The sequence below is a fragment of the Henckelia pumila genome, chromosome 4 (genome assembly GCF_033568475.1).
Source record: "Henckelia pumila isolate YLH828 chromosome 4, ASM3356847v2, whole genome shotgun sequence".
Lineage (NCBI taxonomy): Eukaryota > Viridiplantae > Streptophyta > Magnoliopsida > Lamiales > Gesneriaceae > Henckelia > Henckelia pumila.
The window spans coordinates 111257022-111281564 of NC_133123.1; the positions used below are offsets into that span (position 1 = coordinate 111257022).

The 24543-nt window shown below is 42.3% G+C and overlaps 1 pseudogene; it reads right to left on the reverse strand.

Moving 5' to 3' along the window:
* Positions 1-13540: 13540 nt before the first annotated feature.
* On the reverse strand, positions 13541-24318 carry LOC140861554 (uncharacterized; annotated as a pseudogene).
* Positions 24319-24543: the final 225 nt, after the last annotated feature.

A 24543-nucleotide genomic window follows, 5' to 3' on the forward strand; every position in this document is an offset into this window, starting at 1 on the left:
CGTACCTTATACACTAGGCAAGCTAGACCAGCACTATGTCCAAGCCTATAATCCGCACTACAATGCAAAGTACTTATGCATTATAATGTTATTCTAAAAGCCTTAAATATGCTATAGCATACTCCATATTTACTATAAGGATTCAAAGCTATACCTCCGTCCGTCGTCAGCCCGCTGATTACGACGGCCCCAGAACTTAGGCACCTCTCCGCAGCAACCCCGGAGTGCCTTGCCAACCTCCGGACCAAGCCTAAGAAGGATGGAAACACACCAAAACCCCTAGAATGCACTAAAGACCGAGAGATAAGACTTGATTTTGGTGTGAAAATGTGGCCCTCGGAACCCCTATTTATAGGCGGAGAACGTTGCATCCGTTCTGGGAACGTTGCGTCCGTTCTCCACCTGTCCTGCCACACGTCGATCCAATTTCATGCAAATCGCACATCTATCCCTGACCTGGAACATTGCGTCCGTTGGTAGTTCGTTGTGTCCGTTCTGCATCGGACGCAACGTTCTGCTTTGGATGCAACGTTCTCGTTTGGCTGATTTTGGACTATCTGAGACCCCCGGGACCTTACTTACCATTTTTGGATGTTTCGGATCTGATTTTCTACTTATTTTTACCAAATAATGAATCTTTAAACATGTTTTGACACTTTTAAAATTATATGTCAGTTTCTAACATGTTTAAAATCACTTAATCTTATAAAATGGAACCGGGCTACTACATTCTCCCCCACTTAAGATAATTTCGTCCTCGAAATACATATTAAGTACCGATATGGACTTGAATAAGAACACCAAGTTCTTTATTCTTTCATATCATTATACAAGACCTCACTGAATCCAAATAAATACTAGTAACATCATGGTCTCCAAACTGGGGTAACTTTCCAATAACCATTCTGAAGTACAAAAGACTTCCAGAGAAATAATGTGAACACACACCACCACTTCTAATCCTGATTATAGTCCAAGTCTCTCATTATCAATCATCATTGAGTCCTGATGAAAATTTTCATCACTTGAAAACTCAAAATCATATCGCTAATCTCATAGGAAAACCACCCAAATAAGTCTTACAATCACTTAATAAGAAACCCAAATCATCATGCTATCATGTCCCCGATCACTATCTGTAACTCTGATAAGGCCAGACGATACTGATCAAATCTCCTGGTTCTCCCCCAGTACAACCTGCGAAAACTATCCATCCAGAATGTACACTTGTCAAAAAATCATTTCCAAGACTATTCTGTCAACGAAAACTAAAATCTGTATCTCTCATAAAGTCAGACGATAAAGTTTAAATCTCTTGTCACTAATCCAATACAAATATCAAATTCATAAGAACATTCATTTTGGTAATTATACCCATTGCTATAACTGTGCAAAATATCAAGACTCGGGTAGCCTTCCCCAATAGCCTATATGGAATAAACCTCCCAGAAAACACCGGCGTAGGTCGTGCTTCCTATCCCGTCTTGAACAACCCAGCACAGTCCTCAACACATGGTATAATTCATCACTGAATGTATGATGAAAATCCATCATCAATAACCAATGACCCAAACACTGAATCTCTGAGGAAACAAGTCAACTCTGGCACTATGTCAAATCACTGACTTTTTGAATCATTCTAGGAAAAATCCTAGAACTGATCATCTGAACACTAGCACAACTCTAATCCTTGGTTATGCAAATATCAACTAATTCAACACAGTTGAATATCGATCAGAAAATACTTGGAATTAAATTTAGAAAATTCCCAAATCATAAATCCGCATGATTGTCAGAATACAACTTATTAACATTCTGTTATCAAAAAACAGAATTATCAAACAGAAAACTCAAATACATCATCCGTCAAAATCATTCTGAGTGTCATCATTCTTTTCTGACTGCGTCTGAGCTCCCTGCAAAGCATAAATCTGATCCTGCATCCGAGACTGCTGACCATCTCCTTGATGACTACTCTGGGTCCTCTGCTGCACTGATGCCTCAGACTGTCTACTCACCTGAGATCCCATCCTAGATGCTTGTCCACTCTGTCCACTACGCTTGGGACAATCTCTCTTGAAGTGATTAACACTTCCACAGATGAAATAAGCTCCATTAGCGGCTCTACAATTCTAAGTGAGATGGTCTCTCCCACAATGATTACACTGCAACTTTTTCTTGCCCAACTGACGAGTCTCACCAGATCCTGTAGATGAAGAGGATCCGGATTTTTTAAATGACTGAGTGCGGGGACCAAAAGAACTCGTGGGTCTAGAGGAAAGGAAGGATCTGTTATGGTGGATGTTGTCCTCTGCCTGGTGACATCGACTTACTAATCCCTTGTAAGTCATGTCATCTCCCACAGCAACTCGGTCATGAATCTCCGGATTAAGGCCCTGAAGGAACAGATTATACTTCGCCTCCGAGCTGTCGGAAATCTGGGGGCAATAAGGCAGCAACTCATAGAACTTCAATTGGTACTCTTCGATCGACATTGATCCCTGACGCAAACCCAGCAACTTGCTTGCCTTCTCCTGTTGGAGAGCAGGAGTAAAATATAGCTTATGGAAAGCCGTGCAGAACTCTTCCCTGGTAGCAACTCCTCGAGCTGCAATAAAAGGTGCAGAAGCAGAATCCCACCACTTGCGAGCTCATCTTTCTACCAGGAAATCAAGAGTCTCCATCCGCTGCTCTTCAGTGCATCAGAACTCCCGGAAGAAGACCTCCATATGCCGTAGCCAGTTCTCCACATCCTCTGATGACTCACCCCCGACCAAGGGTTTCGGACCCATCTGCATAAACCTATTCATGCTGAAACGCCTGTGATCATCATGGCGATGGTGATGATGGCCCTGAAGATGCTCTCGATCATCCTGATCACCCCAGCGTCCACCTACGCTGTTGTGGCTACTCTCGTCACCATCACCCACCATCGACACGATGATTAAAGGTTAAACCCAATTACAACAATCTAGATCCCAAGATTAATATGCATGCTCTGATACCATAAATGTAGTGACCCACACCGTGATCACCTACTAATCATAAGCTTAAGCATGCATTTAACTTAATCAAATAAAACATCATAGAAATCACAGCAGAAACTATAAAAGATATACAGCCCCAAGATAACTAAATCTTAAATAAAACCAAATCGAATAAATACCAGATAAAATCTTAATCTAAATCTCTTCTTACACAGCACCAAGATAATTAAATCTTAAATAAAACCAAATCGAATAAATACCAGATAAAATCTTAATCTAAAACTCTTCTGAAGACTCCTGCTATCAAGCCCTGGTCACCGACCAAGTACATGTCTCACTCTTGGCCCAACTGCAAACTTGCCCCGTCGAATTGGGTATCCGAGATAAAAGTAGGGACGTGAGCGCTAACGCCCAATACGTAAAGTATTGAATATAAAGGTTTATATGATGCATGCAATCATGAACTATGAATGCTTTGGGTAAACTGGGATCAAATCTGGAAACACTACAAGAAAAACGCTAAAAGACAACGAATTTTATCCGTTGTCGTAGGGGCTCTAAAAGCGTTGTAACTGATGGTGTTGTCAAAACTGCGCACACAACGGATAAAATCCGTTGTTGTTGCCCTCAAAGACAACTGATTTTATCCGTTGTCTTTGAGAAGAATGACAAAGGATAAATCTGTTGTCGTAGGGGCGTAGTTTTAACAACACCATTAGTTACAACGGTTTTAGACCCCCTACGACAACGGATTTTATCCGTTGTCGTTTTCTATATAAAAAACAAAAAATAAATAAAATTTTTTATATAAATTCTAATATTATAAATAATCCAAAATTTAAAATTTCATAAATAAAATTTAATATACAATTTTTTTAGAATTACAAATCACTTGAAATTAAAATTCAATACACACTGCAAATCGAAGTATCCGACGTCTTGCCTTATTACAGCCTTCAAACCTCGTGTTCTCAATCTCGAAGCTTTGTCGCTCCGCTGTTCTTTCAACTGTCTTATGTGATGCCTATTCAAATATATCACCCCATCATAAAGAGACTGCGATACCTGAAATAAAAGAGTACATTAGTGACCGCGTTAATCGGTGTGAATAAAATTCTACTGGCAAGCGTACCAGGTCAAGTAATAATATAGTGGACAAAGGTCCAAGTGTCGAACCCACAGGGACTGTATAAAAATGATTACCAAAATCTATTTATTTCTACTTAATCTAGACTAATGAAAAAGGATTATTTCAGATTTTAAACTAATGAATAAAATTGCAAATAAAATTAAATTAAATAAAAACGCAGCAGAAAACTTTGGATTACTTAAAATTTGGGAAAAGTTCGATCAAGGACACACGTAGGTACCAGACAATTCATGCAACAAGCAATCGATCTAAGATATCAGACTTAATCTTAATTTACGGGAATTTTCCTAATTTATTCAAAGGTCTATTTCTAGAACAATCAAACCTATTCAAATTTGACGGATTAATATTTCATAATTCTAATCAAATCCAAATTCATAAACACTGTGAAAATTCAGTAAACACCTAAACCGCATAATGAAACCGAATTATATTTCTAGTCAGTTTTACACTATGTTGAAAACCAAAGTGATCGAATTCGAAACCTCCTCTGTACAAATTGGAATCGATTAACAAGCAAACAAATAACTGGCCAAGAAATTTTTAAGGCAAAGATAAATCTGATAATCAATAAACTCAATTAAGTCTGAAAATCTCAAATAAATAAATCAAGTTTTTACATAAACTGTCTGGCCCAATCACGTGGCCTTGATCGAAATAAAAAAACTACTCACTAATAAAAATAATTCAATAATCCAAAATTAAAAACATAAAATAAAAATACTAGAATAGCAGAAAATCTGAAGAACTCGCTCCTAGCCGCCGCCTGTGCTCTCCAAAGATCCAAAAGTCCGAAAAAAGGGCATAAAAATTCTATTTATAGGGCCGCGCCAATTGGAATCCAATTCAAACTAAAAATCTCGAAACTTAGGTCATGCGAACATGCGCGCGCGCGCGCGAAGGAGCTCGCGCGCGCGCGCACTTCCCTGTAAGCTCTCTGGTCATCCCTTCTGCGCACGCGCGAGAAAGAGGCTCGCGCGCGGCTTTGCCTTGGCAGCTTCTGGAGTCTTCTTCTGCACACGCGCGAGCAAGAGGCTCGCGCGCGCGTGGCTTTAACGCACAGAAATCCCAAATTTTGATTAATTTCCTACAAAATTCAACCAGGTGAGTCTAATGCAAACACATAACATAAAACACTAATAAAACTAACGAAAAATAACTTAAATGCATGCAAACTAAACACAAAATGCTATAAAATAATGCATACTAAATACACTTATCAACACCCCCAAACTTAAACCTTGCTCGCCCTCGAGCAAGACATGCAAAAACAACATGCAAAAAAAAACATAAGTGAGGACAAGTCATGAAAGTGCAAAGCCTCTGAGAAGTTCAAGTACCAACAAAAATCACCGAATTGCTTTCAACTTTTCATAAGACATCTTCGATTTAACGTGAACGTGTGTGTGTGAAATGTCATTCCAGTTTCATGCAACTTAGACTGAATTCATCTCAAATCTGCTTAGCGGCCTATGACAAATCAGTGTAAGTTTCACTCTTCAAGTGTCTCCTCCTCTCAACAATCCTCTAGCACAAGCACACTTCCCTTGAGAATAAACACGCACCGCCGGATTTTGCACCCGACTATTGTTAAGCCCCATTATTACTCGCAGACTTAGCTATAACTTGATAGGGTTAGAATTTCAACCCCCTCATCTATAGCCCGGATGGAGCATCAATCCCATTGAACCCGCAGACTTAGCTATGGAACAGTAATTAGGATTTCAATCACTCTCCAAGCCCGGATGGAATTGTCAGTAATTTTTTTCTAAAAAATTTGATTATTTTTAGGAAAACACCCCCATTTTATCCGCAAACTTAGCCATGGATTTCAATTCCGAAACCACAACCCGGATGGAGATGTTAATTTTCAAAAAATTTATCCAATCCCATTGATTTTTTTTTTCTTTCGCAAACTTAGTCACAACTAAGATAGGATTGAAAGATCAATCCCCTCGTCTATGACCCGGATGGAATTGGCTCTTTTATATACATATTTTTTTTTTCAAAAAAAAACTGGTGCGCTCAAAATCATCAATGTAGTGCTAGAAATCATCGAAAATCAAAAACACAATCAAGATCAACAAACCACCTATTGCCGTGCAATGGTCAAACAGTCAGAAATTTCATCAATTTTTTCGCTACAATCCACTGGTTTGACATGAGTGCATAAAAAATTCACGGTTTAACCTATAGTTTCTCATGTCCAGTCAAGAGCAAAAAATTTTCAAAAATCCATTTTTTCAACAAAAACTTCATCATCATTGGCAATCATGACTCAGTACACAAGCAACAAAATGAAATGTCATGTTTACGAACTGGATGCAACTACGACATAATGAACACAAATAGAATGACAAAAAACATGATAACTAAATAACTAAACACCAAACACCCCCCCAAACTTATCAAAAGAATTGCCCTCAATGCTTCAGAAAGACACAAACACAAGAACAACAAATAAACAAATACCACATGCAATGCAAAACAAAAAAAAAAAGAATGCACAAAACATAAAAGAAACTCCCCTGGTGACTAGTCGTCGTCTGCCTCGTCGGGAATGGAGGGATCCTGTGGGGCGACCGGAGCATATGGAGGTGGTACGGTGGACTGGAATGGGAATGGAGGTGGGTAAAGCGGAGCCGCTGGAAAGCCCGAAGTATCAAGTCCCAATTGCGTCGCCATGCTGCGCATAATGTCTTCCACATTATGTAAGTGAGTGGAAGTAGTCTGAAAATAACTCATGGCATAGTGATCAAAAGCTGAGCTCTCGATGGCCATTTCTTGCGCGGTGCGGCGAGGAGGAGATGCTTGAGGTGCTGGTCGACTTCTAGAAGAACTCACCACTTGAGGCTGACCGCTACAAAATTCTAAATTGCTCTTTGCTTGTTTAGATATAGCAAGCTTCGCATCGACAGTCTTGAAAGGTGGGAGCCACTCCTCATCGGAACTAATCGGCACACCCGCCTGGCGACATAGGGCTGTGATTGTATGGGGAAAATAGAGACCAACCGTCGGATTCATCATGGAATACTGAATGGAATCGTGGATAAGGTTGCCCACATCAACCGGCCATCTCTTCGTGATAGCGTAAACTAGTATAGCCCTATCTGCTTGCACGTCAACAGTATGGAGCACGGGTAGAAATCATCGGGCAATGAAAGCATACCACAACGCCGGCTCAAGTTTCCGAAATCTCTCCGGAAAATGAGTGACACGAAGAGGATCATGCCAATGGACGCCCGTGTAACACAACTCGCTTAACATCAAAGAATAATCTAGAGTAGCCTTAAAACACCTTAACTGACTATCATCTACAGCAAGAGTATCATACAATCTATTCAACGTCTCGGCATCATATGATACGAGTTTGCCTCTAACAAAAGCTTTCGAATCATCCCTGGAAGGGGCATTGGCATAAAATTCCCGAACCACCAGAATAATGGCAGGTTCGGGTGCTCGACAAAACACAGACCATTTCCTTTGAATAATCCCCAAGGCAACAGATTCATTACAATCCAAAGTAATCCCACGCTCAGCAATAAGATTTCGATGTAGTCGAGCATGCTCGTACCTTTCTTGGGCTTCCAAGGAGACAAATTTGTTGGAGAATTGAGTGGAGGACGAGGAGCTAGGGACAATAGGGCCTGATGAATGGACTCTCTTGGCAGGCATGGTGGTGGTCGGCCGGAGCAGAGGCGGTGGGCGGCGGTGGTTGTTGGTGATGCACGGAAGAGTGCACAAAAAGAGGATTCCTACAAAAAATTGAAGGCCCCAAATGCAAGCACGATGAAAACTCCACAAATCTGCAATTTAAGAGTGAGAACGTCAAGAATTAATGGAGAAAGTGGAGTAGAAAAATTTGGGGATTTAGGGTTTAAGAGAAAAAAAAGTAGAAGAGAAGGAGAAAAGGAATGAAAGAAAAGAGGGGGGAGGGCCCGTTTTTCTTTAATCTGCGCTCCTCGCGCGCGCGCGAGTCTATAATTGCGGACACTGGATGGTTGTTCTGCGCGCGCGCGAGCAAGAGGCTCGCGCGCGCGCGCTTGATCCTCAAAGTTTCTGGAGCGCACGCCTGCGCGCGAGCGAGCAAGGGGCTCGCGCGCGCGCAGTGAAACTGAGCAGAAATTCTACCTGCAATACGAGAAAAATGAGAAATAAAAAAAAAATAAAAAAAAAAATATATATAATATAATAAAAATAATACTGGGTTGCCTCCCAGTCAGCGCGAAATTTATAGTCTATAGCCCGACTCTACCTCCCTTTTTAATTTGCCGGGTCTTGCAAGTCGACGGCGGTTTGTGTCTGATCCACAATACCACCTCGATAAATTTTTATCCTATGCCCGTTAACTCTGAATGCTCCTGTAGCCGGACTAAAAGTTTCTACTGTACCATACGGCATCACTTGTTTGATAGTGTACGGTCCTGACCATCTCGAACGAAGCTTCCCTGGCATGAGCTTCAAACGTGAGTTATATAGTAAAACCTCTTGGCCTACCTCGAATTCACACGAAACAATACGCTGATCATGCCACTTCTTGGTCTTTTCTTTATAGATCCTGGCATTTTCATAGGCCTCCAACCTAAGCTCGTCAAGTTCATTCAATTGCAGTAATCGTTCTTCACCTGTAGCCTGCACATCAAAATTCAGAAATTTAGTAGCCCATAGTGCTTTATGCTCAAGTTCTACAGGAAGATGACATGCTTTACCATATAACAACCTAAATGGAGAAGTTCCTATAGGTGTTTTAAAAGCAGTTCGATAGGCCCATAACGCATCATCTAATTTATTTGACCATTCTTTCCTGTTTGCATTCACAGTTTTCTCCAAAATTCTTTTCAACTCCCTATTCGAAATTTCAACTTGCCTACTAGTTTGAGGGTGATAAGGTGTTGCCACCTTGTGAGTAACCCCATATTTTGTCAAAAGATTCTCAAATTGTTGGCTACAAAAGTGGGTTCCTCCATCACTGATTATGGCTCTGGGGGTACCATATCTAGAAAATATGAATTTTTTCAAAAATTTTATAACCACCCTAGAGTCATTCGTTCTACAAGCCAGTGCTTCAACCCACTTAGACACATAATCGACCGCAACCAAAATATACTTGTTCCCCTCGGACGCAGGAAATGGTCCCATGAAATCGATACCCCACACATCAAAAACTTCACAGACAAGAATATTATTGAGGGGCATCTCATGTCTCTTAGAAATATTACCCACCTTCTGACACGCATCACAAGCAATCACATAGGCAAAAACATCCTTAAATAATGAAGGCCAATAAAACCCCGACTGAAGTACTTTGGCGGCGGTGCGACTTGCACCGAAGTGACCTCCAGTCGGACCTGTGTGACAGTGTGAAAGTATAGATCTTACCTCTTCTGCTGGAATACACCTACGAATGATACCATCTGCACAAATCTTAAACAAAAATGGATCTTCCCACCAAAAATATTTCAACTCAGAGAAGAATTTGTTCTTCTGTTGATAAGTTAAATGCGCGGGAAGAAACTTACTTGACAGATAGTTAACGATGTCTGCATACCGTGGTAGGTTGGATACCTCAAACAACTGCTCATCTGGAAAATCATCGTGGATCACCTGTGTTTCAGCGCCTTGATTTTCCAAACGAGAAAGGTGGTCCGCAACTTGATTTTCAGCTCCTTTCCTGTCAACAATTTTTAAGTCAAATTCTTGTAACAATAAAACCCAACGAATTAACCTGGGTTTTGCATCCTTTTTGCTCATCAAATACTTCAAGGCCGAGTGATCCGTGTGAACTATGACTTTGCTCCCCACCAAATAAGATCTGAACTTATCCAACGCGAACACGACCGCGAGAAGCTCTTTTTCAGTAGTCGCGTAATTCAGTTGGGCAGCTGACAGGGTGATACTGGCGTAGTAAATCACATGAAGTGCCTTGTCCCTTTTTTGTCCAAGCACGGCTCCCAATGCGGTGTCACTGGCGTCACACATCAACTCAAACGGCAGATTCCAATCAGGAGCTACTATCACCGGAGCAGTTGTTAATTTCTCCTTCAAGATTTTAAAAGCCTGCAAGCACTCCGCAGAAAAATTAAAAGGCACCTCTTTGATTAACAGATTAGTCAGGGGTTTAGCAATAGAAGAAAAATCTTTAATAAATCTCCTATAGAAACCCGCATGCCCAAGAAAACTCCTAATGCCCTTCAAATTTGTGGGAGGTGGAAGTTTTTCAATTACTTCAAGTTTTGCTTTGTCTACTTTCACACCTAACTCAGATACCTTGTGGCCTAAAACAATGCCCTCTTTCACCATGAAGTGGCATTTTTCCCAATTCAATACCAAATTGCTCTCCTCACATCTCTGCAACACTTTTTTCAAATTAAACAAACATGCATCAAAAGATGATCCTACCACAGAGAAATCATCCATAAACACTTCTATGAACTTTTCAACCATATCATGAAAAATAGCCATCATACATCGCTGAAAAGTGGCAGGGGCATTACACAACCCAAATGGCATTCGTTTATATGCAAAAGTATCATACGGACAAGTAAAAGTGGTTTTGTGCTGGTCCTCAGGTGCTATAGGAATTTGCATATATCCAGAATAACCATCCAAAAAACAATAAAACGCATGCCCTGCAAGTCGCTCAACCATCTAATCATAAAGGGAAGGGGAAAGTGATCCTTACGGGTGGCATCATTCAGTTTCCTATAGTCTATGCAAACCCGCCACCCCGTAACAGTTCTCGTAGGAATTAATTCATTGTTGGAATTTTTAATTACAGTCATTCCCCCCTTTTTAGGCACTACTTGAGTTGGACTTACCCATTCACTATCAGATATAGGGTAGATAATACCTGCATCAAGGAGCTTGATTACCTCCTTTTTCACTACCTCTTGCATGGCTGGGTTAAGTCACCTCTGTGGTTGAGCCGATGTCTTATACTCCGCCTCCATCAATATTTTGTGCATGCACATGGTTGGACTAATCCCCTTGAGATCGGCCAAGCTCCAACCTATGGATCCTATGTGTTCTCGAATCACACGCAACAGCTTTTCCTCCTCGCAACCTGTCAAATAAGATGAACAAATTATTGGCAGTTTATCGTTCTTTGATAAATACAAATATTTCAAATGAGATGGAAGTGGTTTAAGTTCAAGAGTAGGGGGCTCCTCGGTGGATGGCTTCAACGGTTTTGGATTATGGTCGAGCTCCCCCATCTTGGTATTGATGAGTCTGTCCAAGGGTAGACTTTCATCCAAATATCGTGCTACTTCTTGAACTGCCTCACTAACATGCTCTTCATCAGTAGCACATGTCACACAAATTTCTAATGGATCTACCGACAACTGTTCCTGCAGAGAACACTCAACCAAATCATCAGTAATATCAATTCTGAAACAATCAGAATTGTCTGCAGGATATCGAATGCCATGAAAAACATTAAAAATTACTTTCTCATCATTCATACGTAATATCAACTCCCCCTTGTGTACATCAATCACTGCCTTTCCAGTGGCTAAAAATGGTCTACCCAAAATAAGAGGTATCTCACGATCTTCTTCCATATCAAGCACGACAAAATCCACTGGAAAAATAAACTTATCAACCTTTACTAATACATCCTCTACAATCCCCCTTGGATATTTTATAGATCTATCAGCCAATTGTAGGGAGATATTAGTTGGCTTAACTTCCCCAATTCCTAGCTTTTCAAAACATGAATAAGGCATAAGATTAATACTTGCACCTAGATCACATAAAGCCTTATTAAAAAATGATTTTCCAATAGTGCATGGAATTGAAAAGCTACCGGGATCCTTAAGTTTCGGAGGGAGTTTATTTTGTAAAATGGCAGAACACTCCTCCGACAACTTCACAGTTTCAAAATCCACCAGTTTTCTTTTGTTAGACAAAATCTCTTTTAAAAATTTTGCATAACTAGGCATTTGAGCTAAAGCGTCTGCAAATGGAATATTAATATGGAGCTTTTTGAAAATCTCAAGGAACTTTGCAAATTGATTATCCAATTGCAGTTGCTTTGCTCTCTGGGGAAATGGGAGTTTACTCAAGTCAATATTATCATTACTAACTGAGTGCGAGGACTTACCTTTCTTGCCCGTAGGCGTCGAGTCTGACTGCTTTGGTTCTTCCTCCAACTCATTTTCTTGGACTAGGTCACTTGCTTCCTTGTCTTCAGGATTCTTTGCTTCAGTGTCTGCTTGCGATCTAGTTACTGCCAGAATAGCATTAACATCCTTTGGATTCCTCTCAGTATTGCTAGGCAAAGATCCTGCTGGTCTAGTTGACAGCTGTGTAGCTATCTGGCTCATCTGTGTCTCTAATCTCTGTAACATTGCCTCCTGATTCTGTAGACGGGTCTCAGTACCAGCTACATATTTCATCATAATTTCTTCGAAGGAGAGCTTCTTTTCTATTGGCTTTGATGTATTAGCTGTAGGATCTGCAGTTTTCCATGAGAGTTTTGGATGGTTCTTCCAGCCAGGATTGTAAGTATTGTTGTATGGATTGTACTGCTGTCTCCCTTGGTTTCCCATGAAGTTTGCTACATCAACTTCAAATACTTGTTGTTCGTCAGGCTGTTGGACTTGCACTTGGTTGGCTGGAGATGTCTGCATAACTGCCATCTGATGAGTAAGTGCATCGATCTTCGCATTAAGTGATGTTAGTGCATCGACCTCTAAAACTCCAGCTTTTCTCTCCTTTTCAGCATCTGGCCATCCAATGTTGCTTTCAGCCATATTTCCAATAATTTCCCATTCTTCTGCCGGTGTCTTCCTGAATAAGCTTCCGTTAGCAGCAGCATCCAACATGGATCGGACAGATTGATCAGCCCCATTGTAAAAAGTCTGAGTCTGTTGGCTCTGAGTGAGATTATGTTGAGGGCACATCCTCAACATCTTTTTGAATCGAGTCCAAGCAGCATTTAAAGATTCAGCTTCCTTCTGCCTGAATGAGATGATATCAGAGAACAGTTTCGCCATTTTTGTGGGAGGAAAATATTTATTCAGAAAGGTCTGAACAAGTTGATTCCATGTAGTAATAGACCCAGCAGGCAGATCATCTAGCCATTCAGCAGCTTCTCCTTGTAGAGAGAATGGGAATAACCGCAGTCGTACTGCATCAGATGTTACCCCATTCACTTTGAACGTGTCTCAGATCGACAGAAAACGCTCCAGATGAGCGTAGAGGTCTTCTACAGATGAGCCCCCGAATCTAGCTTGCAATTGAATCAGCTGAATAGTAGAGGGCTTCAGCTCGAAATTGTTTGCCTCAACAGCGGGGCGAACTATACTAGATCCATAACCTTCAGTTGGCGGACGGATGATATCCCATACAGTGCGATTATCTGCCATCTCTACTTCAGATTCAGATTCTGACTCTACTTCTAGATTGATAGATTTCTTGGCTTTTCGGATCTTGCTAAGCGTGCGCTTGATTTCCAAATCAAGTGGTAGTAGTACCCTCGATCGAGTGTTACGCATGCACAACAAAGGGTACCTGAGAATCGCCAAAAAATTATAATCAGAAATTCAGAAGATAAGTAATGTCTAATCTCAAGCGAAATAAAAATTTTGATATCAAAGACAGTCCCCGACAACGGCGCCAAAAACTTGACCGCGTTAATCGGTGTGAATAAAATTCTACTGGCAAGCGTACCAGGTCAAGTAATAATATAGTGGACAAAGGTCCAAGTGTCGAACCCACAGGGACTGTATAAAAATGATTACCAAAATCTATTTATTTCTACTTAATCTAGACTAATGAAAAAGGATTATTTCAGATTTTAAACTAATGAATAAAATTGCAAATAAAATTAAATTAAATAAAAACGCAGCAGAAAACTTTGGATTACTTAAAATTTGGGAAAAGTTCGATCAAGGACACACGTAGGTACCAGAAAATTCATGCAACAAGCAATCGATCTAAGATATCAGACTTAATCTTAATTTACGGGAATTTTCCTAATTTATTCAAAGGTCTATTTCTAGAACAATCAAACCTATTCAAATTTGACGGATTAATATTTCATAATTCTAATCAAATCCAAATGCATAAACACTGTGAAAATTCAGTAAACACCTAAACCGCATAATGAAACCAAATTCTATTTCTAGTCAGTTTTACACTATGTTGAAAACCAAAGTGATCGAATTCGAAACCTCCTCTGTACAAATTGGAATCGATTAACAAGCAAACAAATAACTGGCCAAGAAATTTGTAAGGCAAAGATAAATCTGATAATCAATAAACTCAATTAAGTCTGAAAATCTCAAATAAATAAATCAAGTTTTTACATAAACTGTCTGGCCCAATCACGTGGCCTTGATCGAAATAAAGAAACTACTCACTAATAAACATAATTCAATAATCCAAAATTAAAAACATAAAATAAAAATACTAGAATAGCAGAAAATCTGAAGAACTCGCTCCTAGCCACCGCCTGTGCTCTCCAAAGATCCAAAAGTCCGAAAAAAGGGCATAAAAATTCTATTTATAGGGCCGCGCCAATTGGAATCCAATTCAAACTAAAAATCTCGAAACTTAGGTCATGCGGACACGCGCGCGCGCGCGTGCGCACTTCCCTGTAAGCTCTCTGGTCATCCCTTCTGCACACGCGCGAGAAAGAGGCTCGCGCGCGCGCAGCTTTGCCTTGGCAACTTCTGGAGTCTTCTTCTGCGCACGCGCGAGCAAGAGCCTCGCGCGCGCGTGGCTTTAACGCACAGAAATCCCAAATTTTGATTAATTTCCTACAAAATTCAACCAGGTGAGTCTAATGCAAACACATAACATAAAACACTAATAAAACTAACGAAAAATAACTTAAATGCATGCAAACTAAACACAAAATGCTATAAAATAATGCATACTAAATACACTTATCAATTAGCAACAGGCAATCATATGATCTTTGTAAGGGATCAATTTTATGTTGCTAAACCAACAAAAATTCACATTATCATCAAAGATATTGGCTGCCCTCCCAAGTCCCTTCCAGTGATTTCTTATATACTGATGGATTGTCAAAGTGATGCAATAACATAATAATATACACTAAAAACCCATCAAAAAAGCATTGTGGCACTCGAAGTTAAAACCACTGCATAACCATACACAAGCCCAACAAATGTTGCCCTGAGAAAAACTACAATATTAAACATGGGAATGCTACATATAGGTATGGCCGAATGGGATAGAGATGACTATGATGAGATGTACCAAATTGCAAAGGAGTAATTTTGACCACCTCCCAAGTGTAATATGCCGAATAAGGCAGCAACTGCAAGTATACTCGTCCAGTTTATCCCAAAAAGTGGTAATAGCGCACCACAGAAAAGAAGTTCCTGCTCAATCCACATCAAGAAATGTCGACTTTTAACAGGGTTTCTATGATAACATAATGTCGAAAAATGCCGATATGGGAAACAAAGATTAACCTCACTTATTCCATGGAGAAATGCCACAACTAAGTAATCCAGAGGTTCCAAGGATGTAAGAACCTAAGACTAAATAGTATTAAAGACAACATACAAGACAATGAAGAGTTGAAGATGAATAGATATACCAGTTGTAGTGACCCTTACCCAGATCACCTACTAAACAGAACTTAGGCATGCAATTAACTTAATAAAATAGATATCAGAATAAAGCTGCGGAAACCAATAACATTATACAATCCCAAGTAAAGGAATCTGTAATTTATCCAATAATATACAACCAAATCGAATAGCTGTATAAACCCAAAACAACAGTAATAAAGCCTAGACGAAGCTCCAGCTGGCCAACCACTGACTAGCCCCTCCTGGATCCACCCTCCTCGTCCAATCGCAAACCTGCCCCATGGAATAGGGTGTCCAGAAAATACAGAGTACGAGACGTGAGCATAAAACGCTCAGTGCGAGAGTATGAGTATACATGCATGCAAAGTGAACTCCCTATAGACTCGAGGTCAAGGATCAGATAACAGAGACAGACCGAGCCCTGGTATGTAGCACGCTGTGCCGTCGCTTCAGGAGGTGGCTCCCATACCGAGATAACTGTGGATACGCCGGACCCAAATCGATGGAAGTCCATCCACTAACAGGATAGGGTACAACCCTACTAACAGACATCTCGAAGGAGATACAACAAGATGAAAATAAATGAAGCATAATATCATGGCATATAAATCATGCAGTCACATAATACATGCATACTCAGTCAGGATATCTCGAACAGTACTTTCGTACCTCAAATACCAGGTAGGCACTACCAGCTCTAAGTCCAAGCCTAAAGTCCGCCTACACAGCGAAATGATACTACTATCATTATAGCGCCCTAAAAGCCTTAACTAAGCTATTGCATACTCCTAAATATTTATAGGAAGCAAAAGCTATACCTTCGTCCGTCGTTAGCCCTTTGATGTCGATGCCTCTAGAACTTGGGCACAACTCCGCTACGACTACCGAACGCCTCTTCGACCTCCGGACCAAGCCTAAAAAGACTAGAACAGCTCGAATATGACTAGAAATAGGGAGGAAATCCGGAATTGGCAAGGAGAAATGAAGTCTCGGCCTTCTATTTATAGACAACGATCGGAGCCTCCGATCCTCGATCGGAACGTCCGAACCTCGATCGGAACGTCCGATCCTGCCATCGGAGCTTCCGAAGATCCTGATCTGCCACGTGTCAAAATATCATTTGTTGACTCCGGATAGGTGTGATCGGAACGTCCGATCCTGATCGGAGCTTCCGATCCAGCCACACATCATGGATGACGTAATATCATCGGTGCCTCCGATCCTCATCGGAGCTTCCGATCCCGATCAGAGCTTCCGATCGTCCCTTCGGAGCTTCCGATCCGTCCAATCCCCAATTTATTTAATTAGCATTAATCCTTTAATTACTCAATTAGGGTACGGGCTACTACATTCTCTCCCACTTAAGATATTTCGTCCTCGAAATCAGATCTTAAGTACCGAATGCAAATACAGAAATCAGAAACATTCTTTATTCAAATCAAACGTTTACAGAGTTTGCAACTGAATACAACTTAAAGAATGAAATCAAAACAACTCAGGATGGTCTTTACGCATCCTGTCCTCAAGCTCCCAAGTAGCTTCCTCAGTGCCTCGGCGCTGCCACTGAACTAAAACCAAAGGAATGACTTTGTTCCGTAAAACCTTATCCTTATAATCCAGGATACGAAGAGGTTTCTCAACATAAGTCAAGTCCTTGTCTACCTGAACCTCAGACCGCTGCAGAATATGAGATTCATCCGCCACATACCGTCACAACAGAGATACGTGGAACACGTCGTGAATGCTGGATAGATGCGGTGGCAATGCTAGTCGATAAGCCAAATCGCCAATACTCTCCAAGATCTCAAACGGACCGATAAATCTGGGAGACAACTTGCCCTTAAGGCCAAATCTGAGAATCTTGCGGAAAGGTGACACTCTCAGAAACACTTTCTCCCCGACCTCGAACTGCAAAGGCCTACGCTTGATATTAGCATAACTGGACGGACGATCCTGTGCAGTCTTAATCCGTTTCTTGATCTGATCAACAATGTCTATCGCCTGCTGGATAAACTCCGGTCCTTCAGCCTGTCTCTCCCCTACTTATTCCCAGAAGAGTGGAGTACGACAAGGTCGCCCATACAACGCCTCAAAAGGTGCCATCCCAAGACTAGTGTGATAGCTGTTGTTGTAAGCGAACTCGATCAACGGCAAATGATCCTGCCAGGCTGACCCAAAATCCATGACGCACGCTCTAAGCATATCCTCTAACGTACGGATAGTGCGCTCTGACTGACCATCAGTCTCTGGATGATAGGCTGTACTCAAACTGAGAGTAGTACCCATCGCACGCTGAACACTCCCCCAAAACCTAGAAGTAAACCTGGGGTCCCGATCGCTGACAATGCTCACAGGCACTCCATGAAGTCGAACGATCTCCTGAATGTACAACCGAGCCATGCGATCCACAGAGTACTCTCGGCTATAGGCAATGAAATGCGCTGACTTGGTGAGTCGGTCCACCACCACCCAGATAGCATCACAGTTCCTCGGGGATACCGGCAAATGGGTCACAAAGTCCATAGTGATAAACTCCCATTTCCATTCAGGAATAGGCAGACTGTGCAGCAATCCTCCAGGTCGTCGGTGCTCTGCCTTGACCTGTTGACACACCAAACATCTCGAAACAAACTGATAAACACTGCGTTTCATTCCCTTCCACCAGAAACGAGTACGTAGATCCTTGTACATCTTGTTGCTCCCAGGATGAATACTCAACTTAGTGCGATGTGCCTGAGATAAAATCTCCTCTCGCAACTCTTCATCCTGTGGAATCACAAGCTTACCAGACAAACACAGAAAGCCATCTGACTGATAATGAAATCCAGACGAGCTACCCTCGTTAGCTAGACGAGCTAAACGCTGGGTCTTCGAATCAGACATCTGAGCATCTCGGATCCGCGAGTACAAGGCTGGCTCAGATAATATCGCAAAAATCTGGATACTCTGCATACCTTTCTTATGCTTGAAGGTAAAACCTGAAGTACAACAGTCACTGATCGCACTAGACAGCGAACAAGTCTGAAGTGCGGATAGTCGCACCTTGCGACTCAAAGCATCAGCGGTGAGATTAGCAGCTCCCGGATGGTACTTAATCTCGCAATCATAGTCCTTAAGCAAATCCATCCAACGTCTCTGCCTCATGTTCAACTCCGCCTGAGTTAACAAATACTTGAGACTCTTATGGTCGGTGAAGATCTCAAATTTCTCGCCATACAGATAATGACGCCAGATCTTCAAAGCGAACACAATGGCTGCTAACTCCAAATCATGGACTGGGTAATTGTCCTCGTGAAGCTTCAGCTGTCTAGAAGCGTATGCAATCACATGCCCATTCTGAGTCAGGACACAACCTAACCCCTGAAGAGAAGCATCCGTGTAAACTACATACCCTCCAGATCCTGACGGTAATGCTAACACCGGCGCAGAAGTCAACCGCCGTCGAAGCTCACGGAAATTCTCCTCACACTCGGAGGACCACTCAAAATCCACACCCTTGCGGGTAAGCTGCGTCAACGGCCGAGCTAACTGAGAGAAGTTCAGAATGAAGCGACGATAATACCCTGCTAGACCCAAAAAACTACGGATCTCAGCAACAGTCGTCGGACGCGACCAATTAAGTACCGCTTCAATCTTGCTTGGATCAACAGAAATCCCCTCCCTGGATATGATATGGCCAAGAAATACCACTCTATCCATCCAGAACTCACACTTGCTCAGCTTGGCGTACAACTGCTCATCTCGAAGAGTCTGCAGTACCAACCGCAAGTGAGAAACATGCTCTTCCGTATTACGCGAATAAACCAGGATGTCGTCAATGAAGACCACGACAAACTTGTCCAAATACTCCCTGAAGACACGGTTCATCAGATCCATGAATATAGCCGGCGCATTAGTCAAACCAAATGGCATCACTAGGAACTCGTAATGCCCATAGCGAGTACGGAATGCAGTCTTGGCTACGTCCTGATCACGGACTCTCAACTGATGATACCCAGATCTCAAGTCAATCTTGGAGTAAATTGATGTGCCCTGCAGCTGGTCAAACAAGTCATCAACACGAGGCAACGGATACTTGTTCTTCACAGTGACTCGATTCAGCTGCCGATAGTCAATGCACAGCCGCATCGACCCATCCTTCTTCTTTACGAAGAGAACAGGAGCTCCCCAAGGAGATACACTAGGACAAATGTACCCCTTGTCTAAAAGATCCTGTAGCTGATTCTTCAACTCACGCATCTCTGACGGAGCCAGACGATACGGTGCTCTAGAAATAGGCGAAGTACCCGGAATCAACTCTATGCCAAACTCGACTTCCCTAGCAGGAGGAAAACCCGGAATCTCATCAGGAAACACATCTGGAAATTCATCCACAACAGGAATGCTCTCTATCCCAATACTCTCAGCGGACAAATCAACTGCATAGATAAGGTAGCCTTCCCCGCCAGACTCTAGAGCTCGACAGGCTCTCAAAGCTGATACCAAAGGCATCGGGGGTCGCGCTCCCTCACCATAGAAAAACCAACTCTCACTCCCTTCCAGATGAAAGCGTACTAATCTCTGATAGCAGTCCACTGAAGCTCGATAGGTAGTCAGCACATCTATTCCCAGAATGCAATCAAAGTCGTCCATCGCCAGGACCATGAGATTCGCTAACAGAATGTTCCCTTCGAACTCTAAAGGGCAACCCATCACTAGACGCTTAGCCAAAGCAGATTGGCCCGTCGGAGTAGAAACAGACATCACTACGTCTAGTGCAATGCATGGTAATTTATGCCTCTTAACAAAACGTGCAGAAATAAAGGAATGAGATGCACCAGTGTCAATAAGTACAAGAGCAGGTATACCATAAAGCATAAATGTACCTGCGATGACTTTCTCATTCTCCTCCACAGCCTGATTATGTCTCAGGGCAAACACCTGGCCAGAAGCTCGTGGCCTCAAATGAGAACTCCCAGCAGACTGTCCCTGTGACCTCTGCTGTACGGTAGCCTGAGAACCCGATCCTGTACCAGAACCAGAACCACCTCCCCCAGACAGTGGACAATCCCTCCGGATATGACCAGTCTCTCCACAACGGAAACAAGCTCCAGAAGCTCTACGACACTTGTCGGATGGATGGTTCTTCCCACAGTGATCACACTTCTCCTTCTTACCGTAACGGACAACACCTCCAGAACCAGAGGAAGAAGAAGATCCAGACTTCTTGAAAGTTTGGGCACGGGGACCCAAATAACTAGCAGGTCTCGACTGAGAGAAAGACCTGTTCCGCCGAATGCTGTCCTCTGCCTGATGACAACGGCTCACCAAACCCTCGTAGGACATGTCGTCACCAACCGCCACACGGTCATGGATCTTAGGATTAAGGCCCTGAAGAAACATATTATACTTCATCTCTGAGCTATCAGCAATCTCGGGGCAATAGGATAACAGATCAAAGAACCTCTGCTGATATTCATCGATAGACATGGCTCCTTGTCTCAGACTCAGTAGCTCGCCTGCCTTCGACTGTCGGAGTGCAGGAGGAAAATACCGCTTTTGGAAAGCTGTGCGGAACTCGGCCCAGGTGGCCACTCCTCTCGCCGCAACAAAAGGTGCAGAAGTAAACCTCCACCACCTGCGCGCACGCCCATCCAGAAGATAGCCAAGGGTCTCCACCTTCTGCTCATCGGTGCATTGGAAAGTCTGAAAAGTCGTTTCCATGCGGTCTAACCAGTTCTCCGCATCCTCCGGAGACTCACCTCCAACTAAGGGCTTAGGACCCATAGCTAAGAATCGACGCACAGTGAAACGCTCGTCGTCATGATGACGATGACGCCGTTCTCGACGAGGCTCCCGGTCGGCATCACCCCAACGCCCACCAACACTGCCATGAGAACTCTAGTCGTCACGATTTGACATCTACAAAAATACCTCAAGATGAGACTAAATCCCAAGAAATCTTTTGCATGCTCTGATACCATAAATGTAGTGACCCTTACCCAGATCACCTACTAAACAGAACTTAGGCATGCAATTAACTTAATAAAACAGATATCAGAATAAAGCTGCGGAAAACAATAACATTATACAATCTCAAGTAAAGAAATCTGTAATTTATCCAATAATATACAACCAAATCGAATAGCTGTATAAACCCAAAACAACAGTAATAAAGCCTAGACGAAGCTCCAGCTGGCCAACCACTGACTAGCCCCTCCTGGATCCACCCTCCTCGTCCAATCGCAAACCTGCCCCATGGAATAGGGTGTCCAGAAAATACAGAGTACGAGACTTGAGCATAAAACGCTCAGTGCGAGAGTATGAGTATACATGCATGCAAAGTGAACTCCCTATAGACTCGAGGTCAAGGATCAGATAACAGAGACAGACCGGGCCCTGGTATGTAGCACGCTGTGCCGTCGCTTCAGGAGGTGGCTCCCATACCAAGATAACTGTGGATACGCCGGACCCAAATCGATGGAAGTCCATCCACTAACAGGATAGGGTACAACCCTACTAACAGACATCTCGAAGGAGATACAGCAAGATGCAAATGAATGCAGCATAATATCATGGCATATAAATCATGCAGTCACATAATACATGCATACTCAGTCAGGATATCTCGAACAGTACTTTCGTACCTCAAATACCAGGTAGGCACTACCAGCTCTAAGTCCAAGCCTAAAGTCCGCCTACACAGCGAAATGATACTACTATCATTATAGCGCCCTAAAAGCCTTAACTAAGCTATTGCATACTCCTAAATATTTATAGGAAGCAAAAGCTATACCTTCGTCCGTCGTTAGCCCTTTGATGTCGATGCCTCCAGAACTTGGGCACAACTCCGCTACGACTACCGAACGCCTCTCCGACCTCCGGACCAAGCCTAAAAAGACTAGAACAGCTCGAATATGACTAGAAATAGGGAGGAAATCCGGAATTGGCAAGGAGAAATGAAGTCTCGGCCTTCTATTTATAGACAACGATCGGAGCCTCCGATCCTCGATCGGAACGTCCGAACCTCGATCGGAACGTCCGAACCTCGATCGGAACGTCCGATCCTGCCATCGGAGCTTCCGAAGATCCTGATCTGCCACGTGTCAAAATATCATTTGTTGACTCCGGATAGGGGTGATCGGAACGTCCGATCCTGATCGGAGCTTCCGATCCAGCCACACGTCATGGATGACGTAATATCATCGGTGCCTCCGATCCTCATCGGAGCTTCCGATCCCGATCGGAGCTTCCGATCGTCCCTTCGGAGCTTCCGATCCGTCCAATCCCCAATTTATTTAATTAGCATTAATCCTTTAATTACTCAATTAGGGTACGGGCTACTACACCAGTTGCTTAGCTATTTCACTAGACTTTGCAAAATCTGGCCATATCTTCAATATCAAGAACTGAGTTGATGACACAAGTAGAACGGATCCCACAACCAACTCCAGATGCCATAATTCAAAACCAACTGTCCGTAGCAGAAAACTTGAAGATCATATCCCAATGGGGGAAAACAATTATTCATGAGTGATAGGTGATGCAAAAAAATTCACAAACATACCGTTTATATCTCACTTATTAAACTAATCATACGAGTCAATAGGTAAAAACTTGAAAATCCTACATGTTATGTTCGCCGAACAGTCATTGATCAGAGGCCATCCTTCTCCTGATGAAATATGAGAAATCTACAAGACCACAGTCCACAACATAAAACTTGAGTTTTCGGCATAGTTCTCATATCATACAAGTATGATTACTCAAGCCACGCCAGACCACAACAATAAACATAAGTTCTTGGAACAGTTTCCATATCATACAAGTATGATTACTCAAGCCATGCCTAACGCTTGTCAAATCAAAAAATGAAACTAAATAATTTTCTCAAAGAATGGCAATTAATCACAGATTTCCACGTAAACTAAAGAAAGAAAGCAAACAGCTAACACCAACAATAAACTACAGCAAATTCAGTATAGGAAACGTACTTGTCGAATTAAAACACCTAGAGCACTTATTAAACCACAAGTGACAGTGCATGTTTGTGAAGTGACAGTGCATGATGGACAATCTTAATTACGCATTATAGTGCATGATGGACAATCTTAATTACACATTATACTAATTAGTAAAAGATAATGAACAGGGATGGTGTAAGTGAAGGGCAATTTTATCAAGTGCTATTGTTCGAGTTGGATGCAATTCGAAAGGTCCGTGAGGGGGTTTCACCATCTTAATTCCTCAGCCTGAACTTACTGCATAACATGCTGCTTCAATAATATGTTCACAACCTCTAATCAGCAAGAAATTTCTTGCAGGCATGTGCGTCACTGGAGCCAAACTACAAACCTCCAGTGACTTTTATCGTTGTTCAAAAACGACACCACACCAGACTGTTTGCTAACAATCATAGGGACAAGAACAGCACTGATAAAAGCGGGAACGTATTACCTGGTACCTATTAATCCTTCCTGAGTATTCTTTTTTATTTAACATTTGGTAATGAGAAAAGAGGATTAACCTGAGCCGCTTGATAAGCAGACAGTGTGTTCTCTGCGGCTTCTTTTTGGCCGGCTCCAATCTTAAACTCCGCCTTGTAACGATGATAATTTCCTTTCATCTTCAAGTAAAAGACCTTGGAATCGCTGTTAGCCGCGGATTCGATGAGTTTGGAGTCGAGTAGCTTCAGAATTCCATGGCAGATAGATGCGAGCTCGGATTCGATCTTAGATCTGTAGGTTTTAATGGTAGAGACATGGTTTTTGTTGCCGCGGCTCTCCTCTTTCTGCAACCGTTCTCGATTTGAAGTCGGCTAGAGGGTTATGGTGGCTAGGGTTTGGTAATT